The 12,910-nt window shown below is 34.3% G+C and overlaps 1 pseudogene across 1 annotated transcript; it reads right to left on the bottom strand.

The window, feature by feature from the left end:
• Positions 1-582: 582 nt before the first annotated feature.
• On the bottom strand, positions 583-2,923 carry LOC149234123 (protein CYPRO4 pseudogene; annotated as a pseudogene). Its single transcript, XR_016246071.1, has 2 exons — positions 2,777-2,923; positions 583-2,228 (listed from the first exon to the last, which is right to left on the bottom strand). The product of XR_016246071.1 is annotated as a protein CYPRO4 pseudogene (transcript).
• Between the last annotated feature and the right edge of the window lie 9,987 nt (positions 2,924-12,910).

The following is a 12,910-nucleotide window of genomic DNA, read 5'->3' as shown; positions in this document are numbered from 1 at the left end:
TGGTTGGAGTTGAGCCACCTTCGATCTCAATATTATGAGGGGGAGAGAGGGATCCCATAAGGTTTTCCACATATATATATGTTGGTGTGTGCACATCAAGTATTTGTGACCAAATAAACAAAAAAAAATTGCATGTTTCTCTTACAAACTTTCTAGTAATGTTCCACTCAAACATTATTATTTTATTTTATCAATTCTGCTATCATTAACAAGTTGCTTGAGTACAGAACATTTTTTGACAATTAAAGCAAAAAGCACCACATGTTCTATCACAACATACATTTTACAACATGCCATAAATTAGTATCAACATCCACCCTCTTAATTATAGTTGCTGCTTCAAGTTTTAACTTACAAATCCACAAAAACATTATAGGTTAATTGTTGTGTGGTCCTACTTGGCACTCCTTTTGAAAACTGTAATACTGTCTAACAAAAATGAATGAGGTGATTGGAAATATCAAACCAGCTATACAAGCAAATTCATATTTTTGTTATGATCGAGAACGATTTGCAACAGTAGTAAGCATAATGCTATGACATCTTCCTGGAATGGAAGATGGAATAGGCATTGAAATATAGTACGTATGGTCAAGAACAAATGTTATAATAATTCACCAGTCATCGTGAACCAAAGAACATATTTTAGGCACATGACAGTGACCTAATAATTAACAATGTTTGTGACAAGGAAATGTGCGCAAATGTTCCAAAAAAGAAGTTGTTTGTCATTGTGAAGAAGATACGGGAGAAATAACGGACCAAAGGTCCTAAAATACGAATGAAAAGATTGGTATTATTGCCCGGTTGCTATGCTGAAAGAGCTAACTTTCTTGAGTGTTGCAACAACCAGTGGAGCCTCTGGGTTATCTGTAATAGCAAACTTGTCATGCATGAATCTGCTATCTACAATGGATTCATCTTTTGGAACAACCTTGTAACAGTAGCAGTTTTTCAGTCCCTCTTGGCTCTTGTAGCACTCGTGATTACTGTTTTTTACTTGTTTGAAGTTCCAGATGACAGTTAAAATTACCAACACTAGCAACAAGATGCCGCTCCTGCTTTCCACTCTCCGTAACCTGGAGAACCAGAGACTGAGGATCTTGTGGCTGCACAGGAGAGGGTTCTTCAGGTCCCAGTGACTGAGGGAGAGGGAGGGGACCAAGGTATGGGCTCGTTATTATCAATCACTGTGAAATGGGCGATCTTTTGGCAGAAGATATCCTCAAGGGACCAACTGGGGCTGGGTGGATCCAGCTATATGATCCTGGGGGAATGACAGCACAGAACTAGGAAACCTTGCTCTCTTATCGTCCATGGTAAAGGGAAAGAAACCCTGGTAGTAATAAACATTTGAAAGCTAAAATGCTAAGCAGATGGGGCTATGTTACTTACCCCAGAGAACTGGCCACCGTGGAATTTGTTCTTCTTTCCTGCAAGATGCGAATGGACCGGAGTTCGCTTGAGCAACCTTGGAGCTGCAATCTTATTCCCCATCCTACCACTGAAACCCGTCTTCACCTTCCATCCCCTTCTGACCATTCTCATGGAAGTCTTTCCATAGAGGCAGATCTTCCGATCACCAGAACCGACCACCACACGCCCATCACCGGTTGAGGCAAAGCACTGGAAATTTGTCCCTCTGGAGAACTGATGCCGACCCTCCTAATTCAACACAGGGCTGACAATATCCTGAACATTGTCATGCCTGACTCTCATGTCCCACCTGCAGAGCCTGTTGTCATCGAGACCTAAGAAGGTGGACTCAAGAGGCATCCAGCTGGGAACTCTTGCTATTGTTGGTGACATACCTCATTGTAATAGGGGTTCCATCTTTCTGGAATTTTCATTCTGTTACGACCCTGCCAGTCTCGATATCAAGCTGGTAAATACCGGTGGCATGAGGCCTTCCCTCATTTGCAGGGCTCATAGGAAGCATGTTGGTCTCCGCCCTCATTGGCAACGCTTACTTGAGAGTAGAAAAACAAGAAGAACCCCGGCTCCCCAGTTTCCCATTCCTGAAGGGGACAGCCATGCCCTTGCCCTTAATCCCACAATGAAAATTCTTAACAGCCTCAGACTCGCTCACCAAGAAACTGTGGTCTAGGGAACCCATGGTTAAACTCTGGATACCACCTGTGGCCGCATCTTGGAACTCTTCTCTCAAATTCCTGTCCGAAGGGGTTTGAGGCGACGTATGACGAGTGTTGGCGGTAGACAGGTGCATACTGCATGCCATACAAGTTGTTACAGCGAATCATTCAACGGTTGAACAAAGGAACGCCCTTACGGTGTAATTAGAACACTATATTTTTATAAATTTCTAAAACCAGACTTAAAATGATCAAAAAAATCCAAAATCTTGAATAAAACCAGAAATTCATATCCTTAACATTTAAAAACTAGACCACATAATAATAGAATCTGAATACGAATGAAACTCAAAGAACGAACGAGATAAGATAAATTCCAAGAAAGAACGAAAAAACAAAAGACTACATAAAAACCACCCTCAAAGCCAAAACATCATGACAAATTCCAGGAACTAGAACCGAAACACATTCTAAAAACCAAAGCACCCGTAGTAAAATTCCAGGAACTAGAACCTAAACACATTCTAAAAACCAAATAACACGTAGTAGATATTTGTTAACAACACCAAAATATTATAGCATGCAAGCCAAATTTCCAAGGAACAAACTAGACAAAGACAAACAATTTCCTGGTGAAAAATAGGTTGTTTGATGATCCTCCAAGAGTCGTTGCAAATTCCTACCTTGGATTACTTCATTATCCGACCTCGTCGACAACAAACTTAAATGAGGATTTCAATAAATGGGACACTGGTTAATTCCAATATGTGAATAAGATGGGGTTGTCCTTTATCCTCTAAGTACATTTGAGGACTGATATGAGAGGCAACTAATAAATCCTATGCTATCAGGTCATAAATGAACGGCAATTATATATATTCATTGTTTTATCGGGCCATGTACATTTGAGGACTGATATGAGAGGCAACTAATAAATCCTATGCTATCAGGTCATAAATGAACGGCAAGTATATATATTCATTGTTTTATCGGGCCATAAATGAATGGCAGGTGTATATGCTCACCGTTTGATTTTGCTAAAGCTGAAATCAAACGATAGACATATACAACATCTCGATTTTACTAGCCGAAATCAAATGATTAACATATACACCCACGGTTCATTTATAACCCGATAATATGGGATTTATGGCTCGCCGATATGAGAGAGGTCGGAACATGTGGTAATTAATGGAGATGAAATGATAGCTGAGCGCTATGTGTGTGGACATAGGCCTCATCAACTTGACTGTATGTAGATATTTCAAAGTTAGTTTTCATTTTCTCTTCTAAATTTAATAAGATTTTCTTACACTTACCGATCCTTCTTTCATTTAAATTATTGTAATAACTATAAAAAATAATTTGACAAAGACGATCTTCTCACACGTACCGATCCTTCTTTCGTTTAAATTATTATAATAACTATAAAAATAAATTTAAACTGAAGGCAGGATCATTCTTTATGCAAACTCATCCTTCTTTCTTTTAAATTATTATAATGATTCTGAAAATTAATTTGACAAAAACGTAAATAAACTGGAGGCAGGATCATTCTTTATGCAAACTCTTTTTCATGGGAGAGCAAGGAGTTAGTTGCATTAGAAATGGGCTAGTTTTCAGTACTTGTAAGAAATGTTGTTGAAAAAAATAGAGTGCTGGGAAATTTTATAAATTTTATTGAAAATTTTGATAGATAAAATTTATATAATTTATTAAAAATAATATTTTTTAAATTTTTCTCATATAGAATAAAGGTTTTTATAATTTTTCCATATATATAATAAATTTTATTTTTGGAAAAAAAAAATCATATTATAAAAAACATTTATTATAGTGAGAAGAAAAAACAAATCATTTATTTAGTACTCCATAACTATGAACATAATTTTGGTCATTACATTCAAAAACTTAAAATCATTATTATTACCTAATTAATTTTTTCTGGGTATTTATAATTATTTCCACAACATGCCTCGTAATAATATAGATATTCACAAAACACACTATTAAAGAGTCATTAGTTTACAATATTTTATTAATAAATAATTTATCTAATTAAATTTAAATCAAAGATTTACAAAGCATAAAAAAATACATAAATGTGGATAACAAGAATATTTTATTAATTTTTTTATATTAATGATAATTATAATATTTAATCTAAGAATATAAATTAGTTAGACGTCAAATATATAATGTTAACTTCAAATCTATGATGTATTGAAAGGAATCAAATCCTTTAAGGTGCAAATTCTCTTTTAAAGTGTAAAACTTGAGAAAAGATTTGCACCTCGATGGCTTTGATCCTTCTAGGTGCATGATAGATACAGAGTTAAGATGGATTTAAGTTGATTTAAGTCACGAGCAATAGCATGGAATTTTTAGATGAACAACATTATGTATATGCATATGGTTTAGATGAATATGATACTCTGGAATTTACATCATTATGAATTGAAGTGTAAAACTTGAGAAAAGATTTGCACTTCGATGACTTTGATCCTTCTAGGTGCATGATAGGTACAGAGTTAAGATGGATTTAAGCCGATTTAAGTCACTAGCAATAGCATGGAATTTTTAGATGAACAATATTATGTATATGTATATGGTTTAGATGAATATGATACTTTGAAATTTCGATAAGAAAGTAATAATGTTTAGTGATGGAGACAATGAATAATAATAATAAAATGATTAAGCTCATTCTACTTGACAAGGATCAGTGTCAATCTATAGTTTTTAGTTTTTTTACCATGATGTACTTTGTAAAGGATAAAAATTATGTTTAAGTATATGATTGAGATGAATATGATCATTTTAAATTCACTTAGTTTTTTCAATTTGTTGAGAAACTAAGGATTATTATTCATAAGCATATTTCAAGAATTACACCAAGAATAAGTCTAATAGAAATAAAGTAACAATGTTGAATAATGAAAATTTTACATTGAAATCTATTCATGTATACATGAATGTGTTTCAATTTCTAACACGTCTATTTTAGTGTACATGTTAACACGTCTATTTTAGTGTACATGTCAATTTCTAGCACATTGATTTCACTATACATGTCAATTCAATTTCACTTTTACTTTTAATTTCTATATTTATTTCAATTTAAATTTCTATGTCAATTCCTATGTTAATTTCCATTTCAATTTCTCTTTTTATTCAATTTCTAACACATTGATTTTAATGTACATGTCAATTTTTAGTTACGTTGATCTAGAAATTATGAAAATATAGATTGAAAGCAGTGCATTTATTTGTGTATGTTTTTGTATTTCAATTTCTATTCAATTTTCAATGCATTGACATGATGAGAAATGTACACATAAATCAATGCATTTCCATCTTAACTCTGGATTTACCAAGCACTAAGAGGGACCAAATCTCTTTTCACTCTAAAAGAGGCTTGCATATCAAGAGATTTGATCTCTCTCGGCTTGGTAGATCTAGAATTAAGATAGATCTAGGCTGGTTTAATTCCCCCTTTTAAATAGGCTACATTCCACATGAATATCTTGGGCCAATACCATAGGTTGTCAATACCATGAGCTAACACCATGGGCCATATTTATTTTTATTTAATTTTTATAGGGTTATTTTTGTTTTTATTTTTATTTTTATTTAGCCAACACCATGGGCCATATTTATTTTTATTTAATTTTTATAGGGTTATTTTTGTTTTTATTTTTATTTTATTTTGACTGAGTTAAAATGTTTACATTACATTAATATTTTTATTCAATTTTATTTTTATTTTGATGTAATTTGACTTAGTTAAAATGTTAAACATTACATTACATCTCTACTATACTGGGTTAGAGAGCACCTCTAGGCACAAAAATCAATTTTTCTTCAAATTACATATATTCATTGTCTTTCATAACTATATCTACTTTTTTATTGTCAAAGAAACAAATGATATTTTAATACATTAATAGACTAACAAGTATTCATGAGATTTGATACGATTGTGACTGCAAAAGGTTTTTGTCTTCCTTTTCACTCCCTCTATATGTCGATTACAATGTTGTTAATTTGTGTGACCAAGTGAATCTTATTGGAAGATTATGTTCAAAATAATGACATTTTTGTATTATAATTCATGTTGTTGGGATTCAAACTCCATCAAATTGTTTGCATACATTGATGTCACCTATTCTTCCTGAGAGTACTCTATCAATACATGTACAATAAAATCAATGCATTGATTTCAATGTAAATGTCAATTTCTAGATCTATATATCTAGAAATGGTATAAAATGTACACTAAAATCAAGTTTCCTTAGAATCAGGAAAATTCACTAACTTGCACATCTATGTCTACTTTTTTTATTGTCAAAGACACATAAATTATATTTTCATATGTTAATAGACTAACTAGTTTTATGGGCTTGTTGATCTTTTTTCCCTTCAAGAAAAAGTCAACCTCTTAGGGACTGGATACAGGTCCCCCTATGGTTTTAAAGAGGTGATACTCCTCTTTTAGTGCACACAGACTTTTCAATATATTCTAAGAATTAGTATAACGCTCATATCATGCACCTATGAGTGGACCAGATGTGATCAAAAGAACCCATAACAAAAGTAAATATACAAATTATAATTGATCATATCCATTATATTTATCATTGTGAAGACAATATATAAAGATAAAGGCATAATGGTACAGACATTCAGAGAGATATAGAATAATTCCATTCATCTAATTCAAAAAGGGTGTAGGAAAACATCCACGAGATTCATATTGCTTTAAAACAAGTCTCAAAATCACAAATGAAGTGCTTTCCTAAAGGGAGCTCTCTACGAGAGTAAAAAAAATAGTTTTACAAATTCAAAGGATTTTTTTGGGGAGGAAAAGTCGGGTTCCTAAAGCACTCTTCAAAATCCTAATACTTAAAATCATAAGAGTAAATGTATTCATTCCATAGGGACTGGGATTGGGCTCTCATAAACCAATAAATATTAAAGATACCTTGAAGAAAGAAAGAAAGAAATGTAGGGGACCTCTGCTTAAATGACGTATAGAACAATTAAGAAAGTTCAAGATGACCAAAGACTGGGAAGGAGGGGAATTGCTTTAAAGGTTTAGAATACTCACAAAACGATGTGGGAGAACCTCTCTATGTATGATGTCGAAGAAATGTTCTTTATGGCTGAAAAAGATGGCCATTAATCTAATTGTTTGACCGTTATTGAGGATTAACAATGATTGCTTCAACCATTCTTTGATGTCCTCTTTCATTGGAGGAATTGTTATATCATGTTTGACATGTAAATCGAAAATTTCCTACTCAATGTCTCGGGTATCCACTTGTAGCTTTTCAGTTGTAGTTGATTGATTCTCATTGTTGTTTATAAATGTGACTAACCATTTCTTGATTTTGACTTTAGGGAAATATGTTAAGTTGTCAAATTCAAAACCCATCAAGTCTTGATAACCTTTAACTCTTCTTTTGTATATCTTGGGGGAACAACATAGAGTCTCTAATAATTTGTGGGCCCTAGAGGTCCTCTACAACTTTAATAGCCTTAAGAAAAGCAATACTTTTTTTTATCATTGATATTCAAACAATCAGCAATAGCCTCTTCTAACATTTTGGTCTAGGCATACCAACTAGCTTTGATCTGCCTAATTCTCTTAGGCCCCATGATACTTTACTCTTTTCTTTGAAATTCACTAAGTAAATTGGCTTTATATACAAAATTTGATAATTCATTATTAATAAAATGTCAGCCATTTTCAAAGTTTATTTTTATATGCTCAACGAATAAGCGAATTCTTTGTGATAAATTCCTCAACTATAAAGTGATTTCCCATATTTCCTCAATAATACCCATACTTTTGTTGATATTAATCACAATATAAGAACAAATTCTAGTTAAAAGGCGTGCCATTGTATGTACTCAATGGGGTGTGTCAGGTGTAGTTACCATTGCGCTGTGTGCTTGGATGGCCAAAGGGGTCATGAACAGAGGAGTCAGATTGAGAGTTTCTTCAAGTTCATTTATTCTTTTCTTTAATCTTAAATTATCTGCTTCTTTATATGTGACATAGTGTGCTAGGGCTTTACTTGTATTTTGGTGCAACTTTAGAAGTCCAATAGCTCCTATTTCAAAAATGTCAACTTTTGTCATTAACTTACCAGTAACATTTTTATTTTGAATCTTTACCTTTTCCACATGTAGCTTTTTATTGGTTCTATCATAGCATGCATTTTGCATGGTTAACGAGTGGCCATCAAAGGTGATAATCTCCTCTACAATTTCTTCAATCATCCATTGGATTTCAGCTATGTGAGTTGCAACCCAGTCAGGTAGCATGGTGCTATTGACTTCCATGTCGACGAGCTCCTCCACAAGTTGAGCCTCCTTAGAATTCTTTCTCTTTGATAAGTCGACAATCTGTGATCTTTCTAGGATCACATGGGGAGGTGGCTCCTCTCCATCTCCTCAACTTAGGGGCCTATCATTATTCTTTCTCCCAATCACATTGATATCCTTCCTCCTATGACTTGAAGATGAAATCGAGTGAGCCTAAGGTGTCGAATTTAGTGGGACATTTTTCAGATTTCTACCTCTTTCTTTGTTCTTTCCTCCCAAACTAGTGTTGGTTTCTATAAAAACTTATTCAATAAGGGTAGGTATTTATTTTTCTCTTTATGGGACAATGTGGCTTTCTCCACTTTCCTCAATAATTCTTGTAAATATATTATCATATCTAACTATGGCCAGGTGTTTTGAAAAGATGCCTTTTGGGTCAAATCCTTGAATGGCCTCGACTTCAGTTAAATTGAAAATATTTAAGGATTCAAAAAATTCAGCTAGATGAGCCGCATTTCTCACAGTTACTTCTCCCATAATAAAAGGTACATGTATGATTTGTTTCTTCCTTCTTTATCTCGAGCAAGATTAACCATGGATGGTATTGTCTTCATATTTTGGCGAAAAAGTATTTGTCCAACACAAATTTTGGTAGCAGTAGGGGTTTCTCCTGGAATCCATAGATTTGAACCAGGGTATTTTCTTCCCTTTCCTCATGTATTCCCTTTCCCCAAAGGAAAGCCTCTTTTTAGGTTGAGATTTTGTTGAGATCTCACTGAGTAACCATAAAATTAACTTCTTTGACACAGGATTCTTGCACTTGATGAAAATGGAAAGGGGCCTTATGTTTCCATAATATTGTGTCCGATAATTGTATTGAATTTGTGTCTCGATTCAAATTATTTTTGTGAGGCATGGCATGGAAGGTATGACACAAGATCAGGGTTATTACTAAGTAGGTTCTCAAGAAAAAATATGTGAGTCTTAAACAAATTCGCTAGCTACAAGGATATTTCATCGACAATAGGGTCTGGCAAGTAGAAAAAGATGTCTCTTTTGAAATAGTAGTACAATACATAAAGCACTAACTTAGGGACCTTTTGTTGAGAAATATAACTAGTTTCAGTTTTCATAATTGTTGTACGCATTTCAATAAGTATCCTATGTAACAAACAAGAAAAGAAAAGAAAATTTATTATTATTAAAGCATGGGCTTCATGCTTATTATTGATGGTCTTTTAGGTAAAAGCATGTTCTTCATGCCTCTATGGTTTGTTAGATCCTGGAAGCCCTAAAGTACAAGTCGGCCTAAAGAAGGGAATTTGACCCCTTGAGAAGGCTACTTAAAGGAGTAGTTTGACCTCATTTGAGACACACTCACTCACAAGTTTGATCTATCTAGAAAGAGTTCGATATGTAGCTAGGAAGCAAGAAGAAGAAGAGCGAAAGTCAAGAAGAAGTTGGAAGGACGAAATCTCTTGATTTTGGGCTCTATCTCTCTCACACGTGTGAAATTATAGGGTTTTTGGGTTGTAGGAAGAGGCCGAAGTTGTAGGAGGACGAAGTGTAGTAACTTGTAGCTGGAAGAGAGAATACTTTGTCTAGATTTCATTGACCTTGGGAAGAGTTGTCTTTCTCTAGGAAGGTTTCAGGAGGAGGATGGATTAGGTTTCTGAGGAAGTTGCAAGGCCGCAATTGTAGGGTCGAATTTGCAGGATGAGTTGTAATATTGAAGCTGTCAGGTCAAAGTTGCAGTGTGTAGTAGTTTAGTGCAGAATCTGGAAGGACTTGAGGATGGGATGGCTTGGTACTAAGAGAAGGACTTGGTCTAGGATTTGGGTCTTTGTATCTCATTTGAAGCGGATTATAAGAAAATAAGAGTTTTCAAGTTTTCCCCTTAAATGGGTTTTTCCATGACTAAGAGCCTAATATTTGTGTACTTTATTATTGCAGTTTATGTTCTTAATATTTGTCTAATGAAAGATATAACTAAAAGAACATAAGAAATCTAATAAGTTCACAAGCAAATATTAAGTTTAAGGAAAATAAAATTAATAGTTTCCACTGTCCATTTTCCAACATGGAATCAGAGCTAAGGTGGACAAGGAAGGTAGCCAGAAGGACACTAGAAGAGGTTACTAGTCAAGGGGAAGGATAAAGGAAGCTCTTCAAGAAGAATTTGATTAGAAGAATCGTTTGAGAAAAGACTCGAGGAAGGAGCTTTCTTTAAGAAGATCAATTCTACATCAAGCTCGCATATAAGACTTCAAGAAGAGTGTTGAAGAAGATCTATTTGAAAGGCATCTTTGAAGAAGGTATCGAGGATATTAGAAGTTGTTATTGGAGGCATCCTAGGAAACATCTTTTAAAGACATTGTTGAAGACTCTTCAATAATATTAAAGGCATCAAGGAAGGTTGAATACATCATCACGGAGAATATTGATCTCAAGTAAGTAAAATATTATTACATCATGCCTGAATCTGCAAGTCATATGGGTTCTTTTTGCAAGGAGAGCAATAAGCTCATTGGGGCATCAAACTCTCTAGCATGGAAGAAAATAATTGACTTGATACTCACAGAACAAGAAGTAATGGGATATGTTACTGGGGGAATTACTGAACCTGAGAAAGATAAAGGCACAAGAACTAGAAAAATACAGGAAAGGGGAAGTAAGGGCACAGAGGATCATAGTGGAATCCATTAAATATTCTCTTGTTCCATTCGTTGCTAATTTAAAGACTTCCAAGGCTATGCATGACAAGTTAATGAATTTGTACTTGGTAAGTACAACAAGACAAAATATGTCATTAAGGAACAAGCTGTACAGAATGAAGAAATCAAAGGATGAGGATGTAACATCCTTTCTCATGAGAGTCTCTCAACTAAGAGACCATCTACAAGGACTTGGGGAACCAATTATTGATTCTAAAGTAACCATCTTTGTATTGAATGCATTGCCACCATAATGGAGCACCTTTACATCAAGCATCTACTCCAAGAAGGATTCAAGTCACTTTGATGAGTTGTGGGCATGGTGCATATTGGAGGAATCAAGGATCGAGGTCAAGGATGATATTGGATCAGATGAGCAATCTCAAGCCTTTCTAGCCCAAGTCAAGAAGTTTAAGAAGGGAAATTTTGGTAAGTCCAAGAAGAAAGACATGTCCAAAGTGCAATGCTTTGGATGCAATTAATTTGGACACTTTAAAAGGGACTGCCCAAATAAGCAGAACAACAAGAGAAAGGAAAGGAGTGAAGCTCATGTAGTCGAGGTAGTGGGAGAACCTGAGAAGAAGGAAAAGAAGGAATAAGTGAAGGATACTTACTACTAAAGAAAGTTTACTGACTCTTAGGTTCTTTATGAAGACTAATATTTGTTTTAGGATAGTATGTTGTGCATGGCATCATAGAAAGAAACATATGATAGTACCATGTCTAGAATTTACATGATTAAGCTGCTTTGTAGAGATCATCTAGATGGTGGATAGATAAACCATTTTTTCATAATGTTCATCCATGTATTATCTAACATAATGTTAGAGGTTGTCATCATGCTTAGGTGAATCATCATGCTTAAGGAAAGATCGTCATTTTGGAAGGTCTTTGGGAAAAGCGTTATTACAAAGGTTAGTAGACATTCCATGTAATGTGGAATCAATACTAGTAAAGGGATAAAAGAATGCAATGGGTCAGGATGCAAGCTCTTTGTGAGATATATGAATAACTAGATGATCGAATGAAAGCATAAGACATGTTGGATATAAAACTATGGATAAGATTCATGTAGAATCTTGTGGAAAGAAAGTTGGTCATACAATATACTTAGGTATATGATGTTTGAAAGGAATAGGATCTAACTTACTTAAGGGTGTATAAAAGAATATAAAAGTTTCCATGGAAGATATATAATAATGATTAACATCTGGTATAGTCTCTGGAAGAAAATTTGTAACTTGGTAATCAAATTCGATCCTTGGGCACTCTGATGCATGAAGGAATATTCATATGGAAATGGACCAAGAATATGTCAATGGAATGAGAAGGTCAACATGGTGAGGTAAGTCTAATTTTCATTATTGTTGGTTATCTGGTTAACATATTATTTTTCTACTCGTAAGAATTTTTGAGGAATATATGATAACAGTTGAAGCAAGTTCAACTGTATCGATGAAGAATATTGAGGGAAGCTCAATATCTGGCAACTATGAAGTCAAGATATGGAAACCTTGGGATTAAAAGGTAGCAGCACAAGAAGATAACCCAGAGGTCAAAGGAATATTACTTCCAAGAAGTTATGATCAACTTGAATTTTGGGAAGGTTCAATGTAATTCCTTCATATCAAAGAAGAAAGTGATGAACAAAAATATTGGCCTGGAACCTGTCACAAGATTGAAGAGAGAAGGTGGCTCCATGATACCTTGAAAGAAAGAAAGCTCGATCATGATGCAGAGGAAAGAGGGAGTCGGGTGTTGAGAAATGTA

This window comes from Pinus tabuliformis, chromosome 8 (assembly GCF_031772625.1).
Source record: "Pinus tabuliformis cultivar Carrire ecotype Pingquan chromosome 8, CPIR1, whole genome shotgun sequence".
In the NCBI taxonomy this organism is placed as follows: Eukaryota; Viridiplantae; Streptophyta; class Pinopsida; order Pinales; family Pinaceae; genus Pinus; species Pinus tabuliformis.
This window is presented reverse-complemented; position numbering and strand designations above follow the sequence as displayed.